The sequence below is a fragment of the Malaclemys terrapin genome, chromosome 4 (genome assembly GCF_027887155.1).
Source record: "Malaclemys terrapin pileata isolate rMalTer1 chromosome 4, rMalTer1.hap1, whole genome shotgun sequence".
NCBI lineage: Eukaryota > Metazoa > Chordata > Testudines > Emydidae > Malaclemys > Malaclemys terrapin.
Window position 1 is genome coordinate 25,850,490 of NC_071508.1, and position 25,502 is coordinate 25,875,991.

The 25,502-nt window shown below is 46.0% G+C and overlaps 1 protein-coding gene and 1 pseudogene across 1 annotated transcript in view; one reads left to right on the forward strand and one right to left on the reverse strand.

The window, feature by feature from the left end:
* Positions 1 to 25,502, forward strand: part of LOC128837041 (protein NKG7-like) — a 40,422-nt gene that overhangs the window by 12,480 nt on the left and 2,440 nt on the right. The gene's annotated exons all lie outside the window — the stretch shown is intronic.
* LOC128836065 (cryptochrome-1-like) lies at positions 1,336 to 20,725 on the reverse strand (annotated as a pseudogene).

Sequence of the window (25,502 nt, forward strand, 5' to 3'; positions counted from 1 at the left end):
CTGTAGTTGGCAAAGATGTTCTGGACACTAATGCAGTTTGTATGGCTAGGAGCAGTGAGGTGTCTAGTTAAACCCCAAGACTGTGGGGGTTGACCACATCTGAGCAGATGGAGCAGTAACAAATTGCACCAGTGCTTCCTCTCAAAAATACTTTCCCTTGCTAATGAGCAGCACCTCCATCTTCTCCCAAATAAGTTTTAGAGACCTGGCTTTCATCCAGGTCCCCTGGCAACTACTGCGTCTGATGAAGAACCGTAGAGCTGAATATCATCCGCATGCCATCTCTTCCCGCAGCAGCTTCATGTAGACTTTGTACAGCAGAGGTGACAGGACTGATCCCCTTCTGGCCTGTGTAGCTATGTGATTTTATTAATTCCTGCGAGGTCCTGCAGATGTACTAGCAACGCCTTGTCATGAGCATTGTCAAAGGCCACTGTATGATCCAGCATTATCACCAGAAATTTCTGACCTCTGTCCATGGCCTGTTGATTGTCATGATTCGTGCCATTTCCGTACTAGGTTCATGGGCTCTTTGGGATGAAGGAACTTGGAGATGCCAGATTGCTGTTGGAGTTGCCCTTCCCACCAGTCCCTCAAGGGGTTGTCCCAGAGACACAGGAGGACACCATGCATGATGGTGGATTGTTCTGTGGACTCTACTTTGCGTAAGTCAGAAACTTCAACCATAACAACAACAAAAATCTATTTAAAACAAAACCACCAACCCCCTCCCCAAATAAAACCCCCAACCAGACAATGGGCTACTCTACTTCTCTTTGAAATTTCACAAACATTTCAATTTAAAGTGACTTTTTGCTTGCATTCAATTAAAAAAAAAATCCCATATTTTTGCAGGAACTTACTGTGATGGCCTATAGTGCTGCTATCGAAAACTGGGTTGCAGCCCCAGTTTCACAAGGTATTTAGCACATGTCTAACTTTAAGTACACGGGTAGTCATATGGAAACCAATGGGACTGCATGCGTGCTTAATATTTCCACATGCACATTAATACACGTTGCTGAATCGAGCACTGTGAGCTCACAGGTAGGGTTGGCACACACAACCAAGTGCAGTTTTAGGGCTGGTCTACACAGAGCAGTAATATGAATGCGTGGGGGCGGGGGGAGGAGGGTGATTTTTAAAGTGCACTGCATTGTGCATTAGTTGATCCATGTATTACCTGCCGGTGCACACTAAATGTTCCCAAATGCACTTAAATATAGTACAAGCCATTCATCCAGTACAATCACTAACTGTTCACATGATTCCCCCAACAAGAGTCTGGATCTTCTCTTTGCCATTCTGCAGATCTTGGTTAAGTCCTTACAGAATCTATGTCTGTTCTCTGTTCCTGGCACGTTTTCCTTTCTTTGAATTTTCTTCAGAGCGTTCACGCTTTAGCCCCATTTCCATTGTATCATCCATGTCATCTAGGGAGGGGGAGAAAAAGGAAAAGCATAAAACTACTGCACAAAAGCAGCTTTGTGGGTAGAGCACTGGAAAGGGACTCAAGAGACCTGAGTTTTATTTTCAGCTCTGCCACTGACTTGCAGGGGGACCTTGGGCAAGTCACTTCCCCACACCTCCGCAAATTTCAAGTGGCTAAAGCAGGACACAGCACCACTCAGGTTTGGCCCGTCTGCCCCTCCGTAGATGGAGACAGAGGGACAGCTGGACCAAACCTGAGTGGCGCTGCAACCCTATGTGCCAGGTCACAATGCCACATAATTTGGGGTCCTAAGGCAAACTGTAATTCCCCCCGGCAGCCTTGAATGCGGTAAATGTTCACTTCAGCTGGTACAGGGAGAATTTGGGAGGTCAAAGCAGGATAGACCTGGGACTGTTGGGAGGTCTGCTTCCCCCTCTCGGTGCCTTAGTTTCCCCATCTGTAAAATGGGGATAATGATACTGATCTCCTTTGCAAAGTGCTTTGAAATTTACTTAAAGTGCTATATAAGAGCTAGGTATTATTATTATTTCTATGGCTCTATCAGATGTGATGTTCAGTGATGATTGCTGGCAGGTAAAATTACAGAGCACACGTACAAACATCTTAAATTGGCAGGCAATATGAACGATCTGGGAGCCAGGAACTCTATAGTTTCACTGCTGGCTCTGACACTGACAAGCCACTTCTATCTGTAATAGGAATAATAGTACTTGCCTACATCACAGGGTTGATGGGGGGATTAACTGATGAATGTATAGTTCTGACTGTGAGGCGCTAACGGCTAATATGCATTCATCTTGGCATGGTAATGTGCAGGAATGGGAATGATTTGTTCCATCTGAACATACAAATTAATAAGGAGATGCTTAGAACTATCAATCACTGTATATTTGATTTATGGACTATCTACATTGATCACTGGAGGACACTCAGATCTAATGATACAGCTGTAGCTGTATTTCTGGGTGGGAGTCCCCTTGTGCAGCATAAGACCTGGTCCCATCACTTAAATTCTATTTCAAGGGCTTACATGGGCCTTGAGTGGTGTTTTGGGTGGCACAGTGGATAATAAAACTTTCTGTGAGTTCAGGCTAATTCAAACTAGTTGGGTTTTCATCTATATTCTACAGAGAAGCAGCACAATCAATGAAGCTGTAATTTCAGGTGGTCATTCAAAGCCCTTTCTCTCCCTACTTTGTCAGCAATGGAATCAAAGATACACCTCCTTTCATTGTATTCACTTTGAAATGCACTCTGACACCCTAAGGCCTGGTCCCCACTAAGCCCCCACTTCGGACTAAGGTACGCAAATTCAGCTACGTTAATAACGTAGCTAAATTCGAAGTACCTTAGTCCAAATTTACCGCAGGTCCAGACGCAGCAGGAAGGCTCCCTCGTCGATGCCGCGTACTCCTCTCGGCGAGCTGGAGTACCGGCGTCGACGGCGAGCACTTCCAGGATCGATCCCAGAACATCGATTGCCTGCCGCCGGACCCTCCGGTAAGTGAAGACATACCCTTAGTTGGAATGAATACTATTCACTCCCACTATGCTTAATGGGACACATCTTCTGAGTAAGTACTACTTAACATGACCAAAGAATGTGGAATTTGGCCTAGGGGAAATAATATGAAAGAAGCCACCTATTTCACACCACTGTATTTAGCCAATGACTTCTAGAGAGGGTTTTTGTTTGTGTGTATGGGAGAAGGGATAGGGGAGAGAGAGGGCTTTTTGAAAGATCTTGTTTCACAGCCTATAAACCAGTTCTCTGTGAAATTTCTCAAATACATTCAGGTACTGACAGCACCTTTCAGATTTCTATTACTATGGGATGCATACAATTACCCAAGAAAAAAGAATATGGAGAAATTTCTGTGTGGAATCATCTTCAGAAAAGATGACCAAGGAGAGATACCTTTGATCAAAAACTTTTATTTCCCTGTTCCAATTGTTCATTCACTAGGTATTTATACTTTATCAGCTGTCTTACAGCTTTACACATCTCCATACTATGTGCAGTCTCAAGTTTGTTGTGTAAGATCTCCAATAACATTTGATTCCCTTTGATACACATTTGTTTCTAGAGTCACAATTTTTTATCAGATCTCAAAAGAAATTGAGGAAATGTTATGCTTTAAAGGCCCTGATCCTGCACTTGGATCTGCGCAAGCAGACCCCCGTGCCCATATACAGCTCAACTGAAAGGAGTACCCAGAGAAGTTTCCCAGATACTTTTTGTGGTTCAGATTTCTTTATCCAATATCAGATTTGGAGCATAAGCACCACATTTACTTACATCAAGTGCATTTCTCAAAATATTTTAGGTCAGATCCTCAGCAAATGTCAATCAAGGGAGCTCCATTTCAAAGGAGCTATGCAGATTTACATCAACTGAACATCTTTCACTAAATCTCACTAGTTAAGTGTGGTATATTCTGATCTATGAACGTAAATCCCATAGTTATAGTATTAAGAAAAAAATTATTAGGAAGAAAAAATTGAGGCTTGAGTTGCAGGAAGGAATTAGAATAATTTGATTTAAAATTTTCACCTTCTATTTCTTGAATCTGAATGGTGTGGGGCACAAGGGGTTTCAGAAGATCTCTCAGACATGCCTACACAATGTCTGCTCTGACTCCTTGATTCATTATATATGGAGTTAATCCATTTTAGCAAAGAAGAGAAAAGATTAATATAGTTAGTGTTGTAAGACAGCAACTCCACTCGACTCTGTCAAAGGCTTTTCTGTAACCATCTCTTTTTCATAACTTTCTCAAAAGACAGGTTTCAGAGTAGCAGCCGTGTTAGTCTGTATCCGCAAAAAGAACAGGAGTACTTGTGGCACCTTAGAGACTAACAAATTTATTAGAGCATAAGCTTTCGTGTTCTACAGCCCACTTCCACGAAAGCTTATGCTCTAATAAATTTGTTAGTCTCTAAGGTGCCACAAGTACTCCTGTTCTTTTTTCTCAAAAGAGTTTCCTCTAGGCTAAAATCTTCACGTGTGGTTAGCTCAAAGGTGATTTACCACACTTGATCAGATCAATGCTATATATAGTCCTGTATCCCACCTGCTGTCATACTGGACCAATTCAATGGAACATCTAATCTAGTACAACGTCTGACAGGTTTTTGGGGGATGCCCAGTATTTGTGGGGCACAGAGCTCAGCTCTGAGGGGGCACACCAGAAGGCAAATGGCAGATCTTCTGTCCTCCTCACTTGTTGAGTTTGCATAAATGGTTGCCGAGCCCCCTGTAGCCATTAGCTTAGAATAACCTACTCAGAGGCACTGATATCACAAGGAGATGATCAGCTGAGTAAGAGGAGGCCATTTTTGCAGTCCATTTTCAGACCAGAGCAACAATTTAAGATACCTAATATAAAATTGTCCCATCTTGCTGAATGGTAAATTACAAAGTCTGAATTTGTCTATTTGCAGCCAAGAGGTAAAAGAATTTCTCTTAGCTCAGAGATATTCCAGCTGAGCCATCAGAAAGCCAAATTTCTACTTTGGTAAAATCTCACTTTGTATTAAGGGCAGAGTAGGCCTATGGCACAAATTATATGCCAAACATAAATATAAACAAGGAAGTTTATGAATTTCCACAGCAATAGGAAATTAATTCCCTAGTAAACTTGGCATGGGAGGGCAAAGTTTTATCTAACGGCAGGAGTTCATACCTAGAATAAATATGATATTTTTAATGATCTGAAACAAAAATGCTGAACAGCTTTATAACTGTACAGTCAATGAAAAAGCTTCATGTTCAGCATCTTTCACTAAGGCTCCTTAGTTTCACTGCAGCCCCTTGAAACACATGTCTTTAAAAGCAGATGTACTCAGCAATTCTATTAGGTTTAACACTAACAACTAACAATAAGACCTTGACATCAATATGACACACACTCAGGACCAGGCATGGGTTCTAGAAGGAGTCCAGTAAGTTATGATTTCAAACAAACTCAGGCTGATATTTGAGAGAAGCATTTCATTCTGACATCATATAGCATTTTTCACAAGATTACAATACAATTATGCAAGAAATGTAAAATTTGAGCCCTGTATCTTTTTCATTCTATATCATCCAAAATCCATGACCTTTGGGAAGGAATCTGCTCAGTCATACTCCAGATGTTTCAGTCCACAATCCCTTATGAACTCGAGGTCTCTTTAGGGTGTAATAAGCCAAGAAGTCTAACTAAATCACATATTAAAAGTACATCATGCTCCTTTGTTTTTCCCAAAGCAAAATGGATACTTAATATACCACGTCTGGAAATCTGGATGGTTCTGAATAACCCTAGTGAACACTCAGTTTATGCCAACTAACCATTTCGTTTTTACATTCTTCAGCAAATGTAACTCTTTCAGTGCCAGTGCACGTACAGCACTTTCTTCTGTTTCCATTCACTCCCACAAAGTTGTAATCCTTTCAATCACAGCATAAATGAACCCATTCCCCCTACCCCCCCCCCCATTTCTTTGGGCATAATTTTTTGTTCATTTGAATGAGTGTGTATGTGTGCAACGTATAGAGAAGAAATGAGAACTCCGCATTCCTCATTGTTACCAGACATTTTATACAGAGGTGATTATTTGGTCCACTGGTGACCAGATTTGTAGATCAGTATTTACAGCATGTAATTGGTGGTATGTAATCTATATTGGCTGTACAGATGAAGTATACTGGCTGGTGAGATTGTAGTTCGGTGTAAGAGGCATACTGGATTCAAACTGGATTCTCTAGAGACCAGCAGGCAAAGAAAGGACTTTTGGGTAAATAGCCTGAGTTTAAACTGACTCAAGGCCTGTTTTCTGAACCAGCAAATGGACAGGACCATCTTTTCCAAAGGAGGCCCCAGTTCTTCTGGGGAAGGGTTGGAAGGACTTGACCTACTCATGAAGGTTCTTGTTCTGAGCCAAGATGGTTATTAACTTTGACCGCAGAAAACCCCTTGGTGGAGTCTGAAGGACTGATCATCTGCCAGAGCCCTAGTTGGAGTGGTCTCTGGTAAGCTTGTTAGCATGGGTGTGGGTTCTTTTACTGTTTTTAACGTGATTTCTCTATAATGCTTTAGCAGAAAGAGCTGTGCTGTAAGTTAACTGTATTACACTGTTTATAGCCTCTGAGGAGAGAAGTAAAGCAGGCCTGCTTAGGCAGTCTGACTTTGTTGGGGAATTCGCACTGTAGGCTGAGAGCTGTGCAGCCTGGAAATTCCCGGGTCAGAAGGGAGAGTGGCACATGTCTCCGCCCAAGAGAGGTATTGGCTGGGGATCCAGGAGCCTAAGAGTGGGTGACGTGGCTGGACCACAGAGTGGGAATACAGGTGCATTTTCCCTGAACTGTGACAATCTATAATTCGTTGTGTCCTTCTAAGGAGGTGTGGAGGAGCATTAAGTGCACCTTGCTGAATCGAGCACTGTAAGCACAAAGGTAGGTTTAGAGTACACGGCCAGGTGCAGATTTAGAAACCCATTTGCAAATCTCTCTTAAATGTTTTACATATCGGGCAGCCCTGATGGATATATATAAAATGTGGAGTGCGGATCATGGTCTGATACAAGTTAATGATTGCAGATGCAGATCCGCATTTTTGTATCTGCGCAGGGCTCTAATGATCAGTTATCAGCACAATTCCAATCACACCGAAAGAGCACACTAATTCACAACCATGGCTAGTGCTTGTATTGCAATCACACTGAATGTGCAGTCTCTTAGCTTATCTTACCTCTTGTGAGCTGTGCTGTTCCCTACTGTTCTTCTCTGACCTGTTTCATGAGCTGCAGATTACGGTCACTGGCTTCCTTGTGGTTTATCATAGGGAGTGGATAATCTTGACCTGACAGAAAATATGGGCAGGCATTTCTACAAATGTGATTTATTTAAACACTATCTTTTCAAAAGGATTTGCACCTGAAATTAAAGTATTCATGCCTTTTTATTTTTTACTTTTCAACTAGATACAAAATGGTAAGCCTGGAAAGCTGGGAATTAAATTCACCCCTGTACCAAGGGTGTATGCACCTCTTCAGTCTGCGTTTTCTACTAGTCTCTGCATGAGGGCGAGATAATAAGATAACCAGAAATAAGAAAATCTTAGTGTGACCCAAGAGCTTCTTGATGCCAAGTGGCAAGGGGATTACAGAAATATCCTGATTCTCGGTATGTACATTCTGGTTCACCAATAAATGTTGTGTGAGATCTTAAATGAAAGCCGGGGTAAGGATAAGGATATTATATAAGGAGTTATATATATATATATATATCTCCTGAAAATATGTTTTAAAGTCTGTATCAAGGCAGAGTTGACAAACAGGTTTTCTGTCAGACAAGGGATGTTTCTCTGTTGAAATGTACTTTAAGTATTGTCTCACTCACAATGGGTCTCCCATCACCTGTCTAAGCTGAACACAGATGAAGGATTGTAAGAATTTCAGAAAGGAACTAACAGGCAGAGAAACACAGCAGAGGAATATCTTGAGATGCATATCAAGGATTCACTGGACTTTATCTGGGAAACAAAAAAGACAGCTCATTATCCTACTCCAAGGAAGTAAATGGGCAGTATGTTTACATTAATGAAAATGGGATCACAACTAACCTCCATTGAAATGCTGCCCCCGTGACTTTAACTTTTCAGGAGGGAGGTAAACATTTTTAGACAGGAGGTTAGCCTGGTAAGTTTAGTCTCTAGAAAGTACACGATGATTTTGTTTTATACATAACTTTTTGTTTCCATTATCCTTACTCACTATCTCTTGAATCTTGAGTCTTTGGTAGTACACGTATCCTTGTTTGCACTATCAGTGTATCTCAGTGCTGTGATATTGAGCCAGGTGCTGATCCAGTGTTGAATCACACAAGCTGGCGTGTGCACTGTTCCCTTGGGGACAGCAGACCTGGTGATTTGGTGAAGTGCTCAGGGGATAAGGGACAGGACGCTACAGGGGAATGTGTCAAATGGGCCTGGAGACTGGGGGGCGCCTGTTGTTAACCTGCAAGGCAAAGTCAGGGCTGGCATTGCCCAGAAGAGGGTGGTTAGCTGGCGAACAGGCTGGTGATGTCAGGGAGCTGACACCCAGTTAAGCTCCAGCAAGTCTCCTTTATGCTGGAGGCAGAGGTGTAACAAGGTGACTCATAGTCCTGTGTACCACAAGAACCGTCACACTTAGATCTTAGTTCCTCCTGTGTCTCTGACACATCAGGAAGTCCAGTTCCTCCACTAACTATGGTTGCTTGCGAGTTGTGATACTTCCTCCCAGGTGATGCCTGCACATTCAATATCCTCCGTCACTGTTCTTTCTTGGCTTTCCTTGCTTTTTCCTCCCATGGATACCTAATTCAATGCTTGCTTAGTGTACCTCCCATCTTCCATACGGTATACATGTCCCAACCACCTGAACCTTTTTTCTTTGATGGTATTTTCTAATATGTCCTGTCCAGTTGGCACATTTGCTCTTACATTTGTTATTTTGCTGAGTGGTTAGGGTGTTAGCCTGGGACTTGGGAGCAGTGGATTCAGTGCCCAGCTCCACCACAGACCTCCTGTGTGAGCCTGGGCCCTTTGTCTCTCTGGGCCTCAACTCCCCATCTGTAATACAGGGATGACAGCACATCTCTACCTTGCAGCAGCAAAGGAGGATATATTGATCATTGCTTGGCATTCAGAGACTATCGCAATGGGGGCCATGTGAGTACATCTGACAGACAACAGCCTGAGGGACTGCATTAGGTTTGGCACATGGGACAATATTAAGGCACAGCAGACCCTGAAGTCATATTGCAGTGTCAGGGCCGGCTCTAACTTTTTTGCCGCCCCAGGCAAAAAAGAAGAGCACTGCCCCGCCGTAACACCCCCCTCCCCCAGCGCCGTGCCGCCCAACCCCCACCCCAGCGCCGCCCAACCCCCCCCGAGCGCTGCGCTGGGCCGCCCAACCCCCCCCCCCCCCGAGCGCCGCGCTGCACTGGCCAAACTCCCGAGCACTGGGCCGGCCAAACCCCTGCCCCCCGCCCCCCCCGAGCCCGCGCCGGGCCAGCCAAACTCCCGGAGCGCCGGGCCGGCCAAACCCCCCCCCCCGAGCCCACTCCGGGCCGGCCAAACCCCCGGATCGGAGCGCCGGCCAAACCCCCACCCCCGAGCGCTGCGCCGCCGAAGCCCCACCCCCCAGCGCCGCACCGCGCCGCCAAAACACCCCCCGCGCTGCCCGGCTGAAACAAAAAAAAAATAAACCCTTGAGCGCCACCCTGCCGAACAAAAAAGAAATCAAAACACTGCGAGCGCCCCCCGCCACTCCAACATTGGCCGCCCCTTCTAAGGTGCCGCCCCAAGCACGTGCTTGGTTGGCTGGTGCCTGGAGCCAGCCCTGTGCAGTGTGTAATAATGAGTCATCTTTATCTGAGAGCTGAAACAACCAAAAATGTTAGGCTAATCCATTTCAGAATGTAAGGGCCAAATCCTTGTTTCAAATGTTACGTTTTCGTCTCAAGCAAATACTTATTTCACACAACCATATCAGTAGCAAAATCCTTAACATGGCCTCAGAATTACCTATAATACATCCTGCCTGCTTCTGTGCCTCTTCTGGTGCTGTCCAAGGTTCGTAGATGTACTTGGAAGGAAAATTCGTTAGCACTGGGAGGTATTTTCTACAAAAAAAAAAAAAAAATACATACATACATATATATATATATATATATATATTTAAATTCTCTAGGCAAATACTTGAGTATTTCAATGCACAAGAGTGCTAAGCAACCATGTTTATATTTCAGCATGTCTCTTTCAGCTGTAAGAGTTTGAGACAGATCTAAATGAATCAGACAGCAGGAGGCGGCAAGGGAAAAAGGAGAATGTATGCTTAGACACAAATACCTAGTTAGCGCCGGATCCTGTTCTTATTGAAGTCTATTGTAAAATTGCCAATTACTTAAACATGAGCCTGATCAATATCTTTATCAGCAATGATGAGACACTAATGATCTACAGTGCTTTTCATCAGTAACTCTCAAAATGTTTCACAAAGATGGTCAGGAGCATGATCCCCATTTTATAGATGGGGAAACTGAGGCACAGAACGGGGAAAGTAACTTGCCCAAGGTCACCCACTGGGCCAGTGGCACAGGCAGGAATAGAACCCAGCTTTCCTGAGTCCCAGTGCAGGTTTCTGCTAAAACACAAGGACAGGACCAGAAAGCGTGGTATAGACTGATAAACTGTTGCATTAGAGAAAAAGGATGGCCCAGTGGTGAGCGTGCCGGCCTGGGACTTGGAAGACACATGCTCAATATTCTGTTCTGCCACAAGCTTCCCGTGTCACCTTGGGCAAGTCCCTTAGTCGCTCTGTGCCCCATCTGTAAAACAGGGATAATAGCTCTGCCCTACCCCACTGGACTACAGAATACTGGCAGTGAAGACTGCTAGGTACTCAGGTACTACAGTAGCAAGTGCCAAATAAGTACCTAGAATAATAATAAAAAAAAGGATTGTTACATTGTGTCTTCTTACATTGTGTCTTCTTACCGGATATATTGCCCTTCTGGATCTGTGCGTTTGCCAAAGCGGACCGGGCAGAAAATGCGTGTGTACTGATAGGCAGAACACCACAACGTATGTCCTGTTAATGAAACAGAAAAGAGCTGTGGGCAGATGGCTTCCCCACTACACTCCAAACACAGACCACACAAGCTGTGCCCCTTCCTGGAGGTGGGCATTATGCGTGAAAAGAACTCAAATCAAAATGAAATACAAAATGTAACCCAAGTCTTCTACTTAGACTTTGATGACCCGGGGTTCCTCCTTTTGAGGAGAGCTCAGCCCACACTCTAAGGCCGTGGCTACACTCGAAACTTCAAAGCGCTGCCGTGGAAGCGCTCCCACGCCAGTGCTTTGAAGTGCGAGTGTGGTTGCGCGTCAGCGCTGGGAGAGAGCTCTCCCAGTGCTGCAGGTACTCCACCTCCACGAGGGGATTAGCTTACAGCGCTGGAAGCGCGGCTCCCAACGCTGGGGCACTGTTTACACTGGTGCTTTACAGTACTGTAACTTGCTGCGCTCAGGGGGGTGTTTTTTCACACCCCTGAGTGAGAAAGTTGCAGTGCTGTGAATTGCCAGTGTAGCCATAGCCCATATCTCCCAGGGAAAGCCACTACCACTTTTCTTATAGCTAGTAGGGAAATTTCCCCCCTGCAATTGTGAATCAGCAAAAGCCACTTTCCAGCAGGATCATCACCTACCAAAAGGATGAGGCTTTACAGCCTGTTACAAGAACCTATTTGATATCTATGAGACAAGCCTATGTAACCAAACACAATGGTTTGTTTGCACTAGTAGGTGGCATGTGAGGTCTCTACTGAGAGCCAGTAGCCCACTGGTCATCAGAATAATTTCAAAATGAATGTATTGCTAATTGTTTGCAGTTTTGTTGTAGCCATGCTGGTCCCACGATATTAGAGAGACTGTGGGAATATTGAGGGAATATCTTTTATTGGACTAACTTCTGTTGATGAGAGAGACAAGCTTTCAGGCTCCACAGAGCTCTTCTTCAGATCTAGAAAGGCAATCTGAGTGTCACAGCTAAATACAAGGTGGGACAGATTGTTCAGCATAAGGACTTAACAGATGTTACAAGAGCCTATTCAAGATGAAGCGGGAAATTAACACCGCTGCAGGCATAGGACAAAGGAGGGCTAGTGGGTTACAGATTGTTGTTACGAGACATAAAACCAGTATCTCTACTGAGTCCATGATTTTTAGTGTCTAGTACTGTTAGGAATTTAAGCTCCCAGGCTCATCTTTATGAGTTAAGGCAAGTCACGAGAAGGTGACAAACATGCTTCTGTTAGGCAGGAGGAAAGAGACCCTTATCTCTCTCTGGGTGGTCATGTGTGCATTGTATATGTTCTGCTACACAATGGAGGCCCGTCTACAGTCTGAGCTGAATGCTAACACGGTAAGATTTTTTGGCTCCCGAGGACAGCGTTATATTGAGGTAGAGGTGTACATCAACCTTCTGTGTGAGGCCAGAGACTAGGTTGCTTCTACTCTATGGGCCCCCAAAAGCTCAGGTTCCCCCAAAAAAGCTGACAGGTCTTGTCAGAGGAGTATTCTGAATGTATAAGAGGGTCCACTTGGGTGTGACTGTACCAAACTACAGATCTTTTCCACTTAGCCTGGTAGGTGGCTTCTGAAATGCCAGGAGGACGTGAGTTGTTTGCTTGGAGACATCTATGCCAGCCCAGGGATGTCAGCCCTGCCAGAAGCCAAGAGCTGGGATGAAGCAAGGTGCTTTGGTGCTGAGTGATCCTTTATGGCCAGCCTCTCTGCCAGCTGGGATCAGACCCAGCCATCTGCAGCAGGGCTAAGGGCCATAATAACCTGGGTCAGTATGGAGCTATTAGCAAGCATCCAGAGCAAGAGGAAAAGAAACGGGTACATCAAAAGCGAGACTCACCTGATTTTTCAAGCGTTGCTCTAGTCGCTGCAGCCCTTCAGTTTCTCCCCCTCTCCAGGGGGACTGACTCTCTTAGGGGATTTCCAAATCCTCGGGGAGGGGCATCCTGTAACATTCAGCCAGGCGCAGCTCAGGAGGAGGCTTACATCTCCTAATTGAAAAGAGAGGCTTCTTTCAAAGAGAGAACATGATGAAGAGGAGGGAGGAAGAGCACTTCCCATCCAGCATGCCAAGGAGATCACTCCTGTCTCCTCTTTAATCATGGTACAGGGCAATGCAACCAGAGCAATAAGCCAGAGCAAGAGAGGTAATGTAGTCAGGGGTCCCCGTCTGCAGCCTCCTTGAAAAACGTTAGCGGAGAGTTGTGATCAGGAGATGGAATGAGCCTCTCCTGCAGCCACTAAAGAAGACAGCAGCAGCACAGTGAAAAGTCGGGGGACATGCCTCCCTCACCTCCCGTGGCTGCACCTCTGAGCAGACCCTTCCATGATGAATGAGTCCAAGCAAGGACACAGGGAGACCCACTGTGGTGTGACACTAGACAGTGTCAGGGTGACACTGGATCCGGGAAGGCCAGGGTGAGCGATAGGTTGTGTCTGAGCAGGGGATGTGCTCACCCCAACCTGTGGTGGTGGCAAGGGTGGGGACATGCACAGATCATTGCCACTGGAATGGGAGTGCAGAGAGGCAGTTCTCAGCCCTATAGGATGCAGATGGAGACAGGAGAGCAGCGCTCAGGTCTGGGTCCAGCAACTGGCCTGCTGAGCTCCCTGCAGCACAGCCCTTGCACAGCACACCGTCTCACTCCCAGTCTGCTGTGTTTGTGGCAGGGAGGGCCAAGGTGCTTTCCTTTCGGCCCCTCCTCCCCTTCCCAGCAGTCTCCTCCTAGTCTTGGGGGTGGGGAGGGAGAACCTCCTCCCCTCCATCCTCAGGCTTGTACCTTCTTATTGTAAATAGAATCATAGAATATCAGGGTTGGAAGGGACCTCAGGAGGTCATCTAGTCCAACCCCCTGCTCAAAGCAGGGCCAATCCCCAGACAGATTTTTCCCCAGTTCCCTAAGTGGCCCTCTCAAGGATTGAACTCACAACCCTGGGTTTAGCAGGCCAATGCTCAAACCACTGAGCTATCCCTCCCTCCAAACCCCCTGTTCCTGCCCCACCCCCTTGCTGTCTCTCCCATCTCTGGAGATGGGCCTCTCTGGGCTGTGATAGGTTTTATCAGGGACAGGAGGCAAAGTCGCTCCTTTCAACTGTCCTCCCCATCCGTCCCTTGCTAATCCAGCAGGAGGTTCCCCTCTGCCCCTGCCCTTCAGGGTGCTCCTGGTCTCCCAGAGCTGTGGCCCTTTGAGCAATCCCACATTTCTGCTGCTGGGGCTGGCCCCACCCCCTCCGATGATTGATGCGCAACAGGGTGGGGTGTGTCCCCTCAAATAGGAAGGAAAAGAAGAGGGTCAGTCAGGGCCCCTGAGTCATCCAGCACCCACATCAAAAAGAGAGTTATGTTACAAAAGGCCTTTTTACTCACCCTGAAACATGGGTGCAGCCATGTTTCAGTGACACCTGGAAATGAACTGGAAGGCAGTGCAGATCTCGGAGCACTGGCGTAACGTGAGCCCTTCATGGAGCACAGCACTATGCAAGCATGAGCCTCTTTATCTTTCATCATGCATTTAAAAAGGTAACCAGGAATTAAAAAAATAAGGAAAAGTAAACAGAGTGTAAGAGAACCCATAAGACAATCTATCTATCTACTCACATGGCTCTCACCACTGTAATCACAGAATCATAGGACTAAAAGGGACCTTGAAAAGTCATCTAGTCCAGTCCTCTGCACTCATGGCAGGACTAAGTGATATCTGGGGGTCTCACCATAATCAATTAATTCTATCCTCACAACACCCCTGTGAGGGCCATGTTACAGATGTCAGAGTAGCAGCCGTGTTAGTCTGTATCCGCAAAACGAAGAACAGGAGTACTTGTGGCACCTTAGAGACTAACAAATTTATTAGAGCATAAGCTTTCGTGGACTACAGCCCACTTCGTGTAGTCCACGAAAGCTTATGCTCTAATAAATTTGTTAGTCTCTAAGGTGCCACAAGTACTCCTGTTCTTCATGTTACAGATGGGAGCTCAAGCACATGGTAGATTTAGGCTTGAAATTAGACGAAGATTTCTAACCATCAGAGGGGTGAAATTTTGGAACAGCCTTCCGAGGGAAACAGTGGGGGCGAAGGACCTCTCTGGCTTTAAGATTAAGCTAGATAAGTTTATGGAGGGAATGGTTTGATGGGATAACATGATATTAGTCCATTAGTCAACAACGTGCCATCGCTGGTAAATAGTATCAATGGTCAATGAGGGTCTGGCTGGAGAATCTTGCCTGCATGCTCGGGGTTCTACTGATCGCCATATTTGGGGTCGGGAAGGAATTTTCCTCCAGGGTAGATTGGCAGAGGCCCTGGAGGTTTTTCGCCTTCCTCTGCAGCATGGGGTGGGGGTCGCTAGCTGGAGGATTCTCTGCGACTTGAAGTCTTTAAATCACAGGATTTGGGGACTTCAACAGCTGAGTTAAGGGAAAGGGGGTGGGTCAGCTTTTGTGGCCTGCATCATGCGGGAGGTCAGATTAGATGATCATAATGGTCCCTTCTGACCTTAAAGTCTATGAGTCTATGAGTCTAAGTGACTGACTTGTGGTTACACGGGAAGTCTGTGGCTGAGATGGGAATGGAACCCAGGTGTCTGAAATTCTAGTCCAATGCTCTACCTACTACATCATCTTTCCTGCCCTGATGCAACTCCCCTCTGGATCACTAACTTCACTGCTTTCAGAACAAAATAAAAAACGTATCTCTTTGACTCAGCTTCCCTCAGTAATACCTGTGTGCATGAGAGAAAACACACACACACACACACACACACACACACACACACACACACACACACACACACACACACAATGTAATCTTGTCTACTGCATCAGCAAGGTCTGATGAAATAAATGCCCGTGTAACCTTAACTCTGGCCCCTTGTGCATTAAATTAATAGATTTTAAATACCAAAGGGACCACTATGACTATATAGTAGAAACTGGCAAAACCCAGGCCACAGAATTTCACCAAGTGATTCCTGCATTAAACCTATGATTTCCAGGTTAGCTACAGTGTATCTTTTAGAAAGAGACATCCAAAGATTTCAAGTGATGGAGATTCCACCACATCCCTTAGTTAGTCATTCCCTTCCTCCTGAAAACACACAACAGACCAGCCAACACTGAAGAAACCCATTCTAGTTACATCAGCTCTAGCCAAATACCACCTAGTGTCAAACTTCCCATTCCTAAGCAAGCTCACAGAAAAGTTAGCTAAATGTCAACTACAAGCTCATCTAACTGAATCCAATAATCTAGACCTGGCAGAATCTGGATTCAGGCCCAGAGAGGGGACCGAAACTGCTTTAGTGGCACAGATGGATGATCTCCTTATGTCAACTGATGAAGGACAAATGTTCATTTTCATCCTCCTGGACCTCTCTGCAGCATTCAACACTGTCAACCATTGGGCACTGCTGTCTCACCTGAAACAGGGAAACCGGGTAATACACTAAAATGGTTTCAGTCCTTCCTGGAGGGATGCACCCAACAAGAAGTGATGGGTAACTAAACCTCCACTATTAGACCTCTCAGCTGTAGAATGCCACAAGTATCAATTCTCTCTCCAGGTCTTTACCACACTGACATGCAGCCACTAGGTGAACTGGTCAGAAAACATGGACTCAGCTGCCAGCAATATGAAGATGACACACAGCTCTATCTGCAAAAAGAAGAACAGGAGTACTTGTGGCACCGTAGAGACTAACAAATTTATTAGAGCATAAGCTTTCGTGGACTACAGCCCACTTCTTCGGATGCATATAAACAGCTCTATCTGTCCTTCACAACATATGACCACACCACTACCATCAAGATGGCCCAGTGCTTGGATGAGATCAGCTCACAGATGAAGTACAGCTGGCGGAAGCTGAACCCGAGCAAGACAGAGGCAACACTGGTGGGCAGGGCATTTTGAACAATTTGGTTGAAGGTTCACACCCACAGTTGGTCAATTCAGTTCACAGTTAGGAGTACTCTTGGACTCCTTGGTGATGCTAGGCTCTCAGACAGCAGCATTCACAAGTAATGCTTTCTATCCTGTCCGATTGGTTAGGAGACTCCGTCCCATTCTGGTGGCCGATAACCTGGCTTGTTATTCAAGACTTTGTCACTTCTCAGTTGGACTACAGCAATGCAACACACTTGGGCATGAGTTTCAGCACTTAAAAAACAGAACTAGTCCAGAACACTGCTATGCGTCTGCTCAGCATCACAGGCTACCTGGAATATATGACACCCATCCTCTGTTCCCTACACTAGCTTGCCATAGAATGTTGAATCAAGTTCAAGGTCTCAGTCCTTATCTTCGAGGCACTCCATGGCATGGCCCACAGTATCGAAAAGAGCCTAAAACTCCAGGATGTGTAGACTGTGGTCAACAAATCCACTCCTCTGGTCCAATGGAACTATCTACTGTAAGGGTAAAGCTTGTCTGTGCAGGAGACAAAACTTCCTTGGAGGTCAGACTGAGACAGTGAAATGAACTGCCCCAGGAACTAAGGACCATCACAAACCATACCACCTTCCACTCCAAGAGACCTTGCCTTCTCTAACAAGCACATAGCAACATGTATTTTTTTTTAAATATCTATTAAACAAGATATTCCACTGCATATGCTTCTTCCCTGGGGAGAGAATGAGAGACCAAGCAACACATGACGGATGTTTGTCACTGCTTAATGCATTGTGGGATGGTGCTCAGATACTATGCTGAGAAGCACGATATAAGACTTATACAGAATAGAGTTGTTCCAGAGGTTAATTACCTTTACTTGTAAAAATCTATCTGATTATGCCTAGCTTCAACTTCCAGCCATTGACTCATGTCATGCCTCTGTCTGCTAGATTAGAAAGTGTTCTGCTGTTAGAAACCATCTCCTGATGTAGGTGTTTATAGACCATGATCAGTTTATAGACTCTTGGATGAACTAAATAGATTGTGCTTCATTAACGGCTCACTATAATGCAGGTTTTCCAGACCTCAAATTACACTTGTAGCTCTTCCCTGAACCCCTTCAATTATTTCAACATCCTTTTTAAAGTATGGACACCAGAAGTGGACACAGTATCCCAATAATGGCCTCACCAATGTAACATACTGAGGTAATGCCACCAATATTCCCTTGCTTACACATCCAAGTGTTACTGTCTTTTGTTCTGTGTTTGCCCAGTGCCTAGCACAATGGGGACCTGGTCCATAACTTGGTCTCCTAGATGCTATGCAATAAATAATAAATAATAATAATTTAGTATTAAGTATTATTATTATTTTAACCCTCTTAGTCACAGTTGCACATTCTTTGTACATATAACCCATTATTTAATTACATGTTCAAATAATGCAATATATCATCTAATAGTGTCATTTAAACTGTCCATATCCTTCCCTCATGATGATAAGAGAGAAAGAGCTCTTTACTGGGTTGTCTATTTTTGCTGTATGAAAATTACTTACTGGAAATCCTCAGCTGTAAGGTTTCGTACAGGCATGTCAGGGTCCCCAAGTACAGAGAGGATATGAAGAAATCTTTTGTATGTCAAGGGGGGAGTCCCACCATTCATGTCCAAAATCCTGAACCAAGACAAGACCACTTGTAGTATGAATATAAACCATGTAGAAAATGGAAGCGGCAGGTGTCAGTCATGCAAGCAGAGCTGATGAATAAACTGGCTATAGCATAGAGATGGAACATCCCTGTTATGAGGTTCCTGGTACAGATGTCACAGTCCATTATGCAAAGCCCCACTGACTTCAATGGAATTCTGTGCAAGTGTCCAGGTCCACTTGGACCAATCCACTTGCAGGGTTGCAAGTTTTACAATTTTTTAAACAGACTATGAATAGAATTGGAAAGACTCTGTTTTTATTAATTTCAATGGATTAGATCCATGTTGGTTTCCAAAATGTTTTTTATTTTTAAATCCACTTACAATCTTTGCCCTAGCAAGAAATGTAAAACAAAAAGGAATTTTCCTGGCCACAGATGACACCTGCAAGAACCAAAGGCCACACAACTCTTTTTGTGGGATGTGGTGTATAGAGGAGTGGAAGGAAATCAGCCTTATTATGAAAGTTAGTGACCACTCAAGGCCTCAATCATGCAATTTGCTTTGTGGGGGCAGAGCCCAGCACCCAGATGGAGTGGCAGTGACTAAAACGGGCCTTTCTGTTGCCATGGGGAATTCTCCCCATGGGGAACAAGATGTAGTTTCAGACCTTAACAGATTTCCATCTCTCCATAGCACCCGCGAGCAATCATAAATTTAATCCTCCAGCCAAAAACAATTGAATGACCTATATACTAGCAATCATCGAAATATGCAGACAGGAGAAGTTAAAATGTTGATTGAGCCCTCCTTTGCTGTCACTTCTGTCTAGCAATCAATTACTGAGGCCCCAATCCTGTAAATGCTTATCCACATGAATAAATTTATGCATGCAAATACCCCTTTGAATTCAACAGGGCGCTCCATATATACAGATTTGCTCACATGCGCAAGTGTCTACAGGATCAGCAGTTTATTAATTAATAATGTAAAACACGATTTGATCTCCAAATTCATAATAAATCTCCAATATCTGCAGCCATTCGGTTTTGAATAAACCACAAACAGTATCTGATTGGTGGTGTTTGCATTTTAATTTCTTTCATGGGCAAAACATTAAGCTGATTAGAAAACCCCTAATGCTTGAAAATAAACACTGATATAATCAGATGAAATGGGTAAAAAAACCATAATTACATTCTTCCCTGCCGATTTAGATTTTGTTTTTTAAAGAGTAGATTATATAAAGGATTGAACTAAACCCACCACCGGCCAAAGGGTGCATATTAATAAAACATTATAACTAGCATACCAAGTCACAGCCCCAATTCTAATTCCAATTCCAATTCATGTGCATTCCCTCCTCTGGTCCTTACTGACTGACACACAATGTTACATTCATCCCAGGAAGCTCAACTCTCTAAAAGCTCAAATATTAGAATCTAAAAGAATCAGAATCACTAGGCATTTCCCACTGATATTTGTTAAAACTAAACATAAACAAAAGATTATTGAGAAATTGCCTTGTGGCAGTTACGTACCATCTGATGTCATAAAGCATGTGGCCCATCAAAGAAAGCACATCAAATCCCATCTCTCCCCCCAGAACTTGTATGATCCTCTCCATCTCTTTGTAAAATGGTTCAATCTCAGCATCTAGAGTTACCTGGGTAATGTTCCACTTTTTAACATGGTCTCGAAGAACTGACTCATACTCTCCTTGAATAACCAGTAAGCAAGAGCCCAGTTTAGTTAGGTTCCTCTGCAGATCCTCGAGGGACTGCAGCAGGAAATGCCAGCGCAGAGTTCCCATATTCATTGCAGATATCAGGAACTTTCTATCCAGAATAAAGAACAGGAGTACTTGTGGCACCTTAGAGACTAACAAATTTATTTACGAAAGCTTATGCTCTAATAAATTTGTTAGTCTCTAAGGTGCCACAAGTACTCCCGTTCTTTTTGCGGATACAGACTAACACGGCTGCTACTCTGAAATCTATCCAGAATGTAGACTGGATACACAACCTCTGAGGACTCCAGTGCGGCCAGCAGAGTTGGGTTGTCATGGAGCCGAAGTCCCTTACAGAAGAGATGAATGGTCCGGTGAGGCATGTTGGGCATTTACTTGAGATCTGTAAAAGAGGGAATTCCTGAAGTGAAGGGATTTCCAAATCCCCATTAAAGAGGGAAGCCCATTAACAGCTAAAACAGAACTTTGAGCAGTTGACAGCACTGTAAGAGAATTGATCAATACACGCAGCACATTACCACTGCCAGAAGCTTTCCGCAATTAGACTGGGCAGGCTCTAGAAGATATGACACCTCACAACACGGGCATAGCTGAGACAGCGAGGTTCTTGGGGAACTGTTACAACAAAAATAATATCAAACAGTTGGAACAGAGCATCAGATAGGCACATTTGTTCTTACAGATGTAATGAACCCCCTGCCCCCAACACACATTCCTCCCCTCCTATTTCCGACTACACACTTCCCCACTCATAAAATGCACCAGTCTCCCCCAAAGCAGCATATCTCCCTTCATTACAAATCAGCAGAGAATCAAAATCAGACTAAACTCTTTCCCGTCTTCCCCCTCCACTGGGGGGCGCCCAGCCTTCAGCAATACTAATAACTAGATCTGGTCCAAACTTTTTGATAGGACAGTTTCCCTTCGAAAAATGCAGTTTTGTTGAAACTGAAACCTTTTGTGGGCACATGTCAACTTGGATGAAATTATTATATGGGGGAAAGTCAAAATGTTTCCTTTAGATTAATTTCTTTTAGACTTTTAATATAATATAAAACATTAAACATAATTATATATAATTAATATTATGCACATATATTATATTTAGTGTTTTAATATAAAAGTCTAAACAAAACAAATCAAAATGAAATGGCTTGATACTGTTGGAACTGATGTTTTAACACTATCAAAACACATTTTGCCAGAATCGTTGTTTCGTGGAAATTTTCAGCTTTTCATTCCAAAACTAATAGCTAGTTCTTATCTAGCACTTTTTATCTGTAGATCTCAAATCACTTTATATCATTATCCCCATTTTACAGAAGGGAAAACGAGGCACAGAGAGGGAAAGTGATTTGCCGAAGGTCACTCAGCAGGCCAGTGGCAGGGCTAGGAATGCACACTCAGGGCACATTCAGGAGGATGCCACTCTTGGAGTGGGACTGTCACTTCCAAGGGAGGAGGGGCTGCCCCATCCTCACTGGGGGGAGCAGAAGCAGAGGATTTCAGTATTGGGATAGGTGTTAGTAGGATCCTCATATCACAGCTGGGGGAGGGGAGGCTTTGAGGACCCCTCTGTAACTACCACTTAAGGGAGGTTCCTGCTTCACTATCCAAGGAGGGGCAAAGAGCCAGGGGTTCCTGGTGTCTCACAGACCTTGGGAGGCAGGCCAGTCCTCGCTTACAGACAACCTCCCAACCTGAAGCAATTACTCACCAGCAACTACACACCACACCACAGAAACACCAACCCAGGAACCAATCCCTGTAGCAAACCTCGTTGCCTACTCTGTCCCCATATCTACTCTAGCAACACCATCAAAGGACCCAACCACATCAGCCACACCATCAAGGGCTCATTCACCTGCACGTCTACTAATGTTATATATGCCATCATGTGCCAGCAATGCCCCTTTGCCATGTACATTGGCCAAACCGGACAGTCCCTATGTAAAAGAATAAATGGACACAAATCGGACATCAGGAATGGTAGCATACAAAAGCCAGTAGGAGAACACTTCAATCTCCCTGGACATTCTATAACAGATTTAAAAGTAACTATTTTTGAACAAAAAAACTTCAGAAACAGACTTCAAAGAGAAACAGCAGAAACTAAAATTCATTTGCAAATTTAACACCATTAATTTGGGCTTGAATAGGGACTGGGAGTGGCTGGATCATTACAAAAGCAGCTTTGCCTCTCCTGGAATTGATACCTCCTCATCTATTATTGGGAGTAGATCACATCCACCCTGATCGAATTGGCCCTGTCAACACTGGTTCTCCACTTGTGAGGTAACTCCCTTCTCTTCATGTGTCATTATATAATGCCTGCATCTGTAATTTTCACTCCATGCATCTGAAGAAGTGAGATTTTTTACCCACGAAAGATTATGCCCAAATAAATCTGTTAGTCTTTCAGGTGCCCACCAGACTCCTTGTTATTTTTGTGGATACAGACTAACACGGCTACCCCCTGATATTTGGTGTTTGTGTGTGTGTTTGTGCATGTGCATACATGTGTGAGATAGAGATAGAGAGGGAGGAGGGATCACGTATCTTTCTCTGTATGGGCAGTGCCCAGCACCATTGGTCCTGTGCTGGGAGCCATCTCACTGCTTGGGGGTGGGGGGAAGGCAGGGCAGGAGGCTCCATTGCCACCCCTGGGGGGATCTCACTGCTTGGTGAGGGGGCAGGGCAGGAGGCCCCATTGCCACCTAGGGTGACCAGTCAGCAAATGTGAAAAATCGGGACCGGGGTGGGGGGTAATAGGAGCCTATATAAGAAAAAGACCCAAAAATCAGGAATGTCCCTATAAAACCAGGACATCTGCTCACCCTATTACCACCCCTGGGGGAATCTCACTGCTTGGGCGGGGGGGGGGGGGGGGGGACAGGGCAGGAGGTGTAGCGGCACAAACAGCTCCTGCTCCCGTTTCCCTACTTTGGGTGTACTGAGCATGCTCACTCAAACTGAGCATGCCCAGTAACCTTCACTCCCCAGGCTGTGGGGGGGAAGGTTCCATGGCAGTTGGTGACGCAGAGAGGCTGGTGTCTGGATAAGGGCCCCCCCAGCCCATCGTCTTTGTCTCACCCCACCTCCCCCACCCCTCCATCCCTCCTCCCCATCCCCACACCCACCCCTCCCCCTTCGTCCATCCTCACCTCACCTCCCCCACCCCTCCGTCCCTCCTCCTCGTCCCCCACCCCTCCATGCCCACCTCCACCCCTCCCCCTGCTGACTTATTCCCCCTCGGAGACGGATGTGTATCAAAGACAGCCAGGACTCCTGGGTTCTATCCCCAGCTTTGGGAGGGGAGTGGGATCTAGTGGGTTAGAGCTCGGGGAGGGGGCTGGGGGGAATCAGGACTCCTGGGTTCCTTCTATCCCCGGCTCTGAGAGGGGAGTGGGGTCTAGTGGATTAGAGCTGGGAGAGGGGGCTGGAGGGAATCAGGACTCCTGGGTTCTCTCCCTGACTCTGGAAGTGGAGTGGGGTCTAGTGGGTTAGAGCTGGGGGAGTCAGGACTCCTGGGTTCCATCCTCGCGTTGGCTCTTTGCTAAGCACGGGTGGAGCTGGCTGGTGCTTGGATGGGAGACCCCCAGGGGAGCAGAGAAGCCGGAAGCAGGGGTCTGACCCAGGAGGGCACGGCTGGGTGGGGGCGGGTGGGACCCCACCTCCAGTGTGGGTGGGACCCCACCTCCAGTGCGGGTACAAGAGGCACCCTCGGGGGCGGGGGTAGCCCTGAAGCTGCAGCCTGGTTGGAGTGGCATTAACCCTTCGAGGGGGGACCTGCCACAGAGACCGGGGGAGGGGATCCCCTCAGCCCTGTGGTACGTACGGGACGGGGTGGGGGGCTGGGATTGAGAAGGTTAAATTAACCAGAGTCCCCAGCGCAGCCCTGACTGTCTGGGGAACGCGTCCGGCTGCTCCGTCCGTCCGTCCGTCCGTCCCCAGACACCCTGTGATAAATGGGGGGTGAGGGGGTAGCTCCCTTTTATAGACACCCAGCCAGCCAGGAGCTGTAAAATCCCTCTTGGTGGATGTTCTCGAATTGCTCCACCTGTAAAGGGTTAAAAGGCCCCCAGGTAAAGAAAAGGGAGTGGGCGCCTGGCCGAGAGAGCCAATGGGACGGCGAGAAGTTTTTAAAATTGGACAGACGCCCCCTTTGTCTGTCTGTTGTTCTCTGGGGAGGGGCGGCCAGGGCAGAGCCAGGTATGAAAAAATCCTAGAAACTGCTCTTGGAAAGCCCGGCCAGGTGAGCTGATCCAGGAATGCCTAGGAAGATGCCCTAGGTTTGTCCTCTTGATTTCGGTATGGCTGGTGGACTCCTCGGTGCTCACCCCGGGGCGTTTGATTTGCTTGTCACCTTTAAGCGGGACCTCAAGAAACTATTCTTGGCGCTTAATCCTTGTAGCTGCTCTTTTAAAATCCAGCCAGAGCCCGAGTCCCCAGATGTATTTTCTTCTTCTTTATTTTTTTATTAATAAAATTTACCTTTTTGAAGAGCAGGATTTGGATTGTTGTGTCCTAGGAGGTTTGTGCACATGCTGTTTGATTAGCTGATGGCAACAGATAATTTCCTTTGTTTTCTGTCTCAGCTATTCCCTGGAGGGGGGGTGAAAGGGTTGAGGGTGCCCCACAGGGAGGAATTCCCAAGTGCCCCTTACTGGGTCCAAGGGGGCTTTTTGCATTTGGATGGTGGCAGCGTTTACCCAGCCAAGGCCAGAGAGAAGCTGTAACCTGGGGAGTTTAACACAAGCCTGGAGTGGCCAGTATGAATCCTTGTGGGCCCCACTTCTGCACTCGAAGTGCCGTGGGGGAATCAGCCTTGACACCTCCCCAACCCCAAAGCCTGCCACGCCTCGCCACGTCCGCAGGCCCAGCCACCCCTTCATCCCCCCCCATCCCGGGAGCTGCCCACCGGGGGCTGGGCTGGGGTCCCCCAGGCTGGGGGGGGAGGGAGGTTCCATGGCAGTTGGTGATGCAGAGAGGCTGGTGTCTGGGTAAGGGCCCCCCCAGACACCCCGTCCCTTCGTCTTTGTCTGTCCCCACCCCCACCCCACCTCCCCCACCCCTCCCCCTTCATCCATCCTCACCTCACCTCCCCCACCCCTCCATCCCTCCTCCCCCACCTCTCCATCTGTTCCT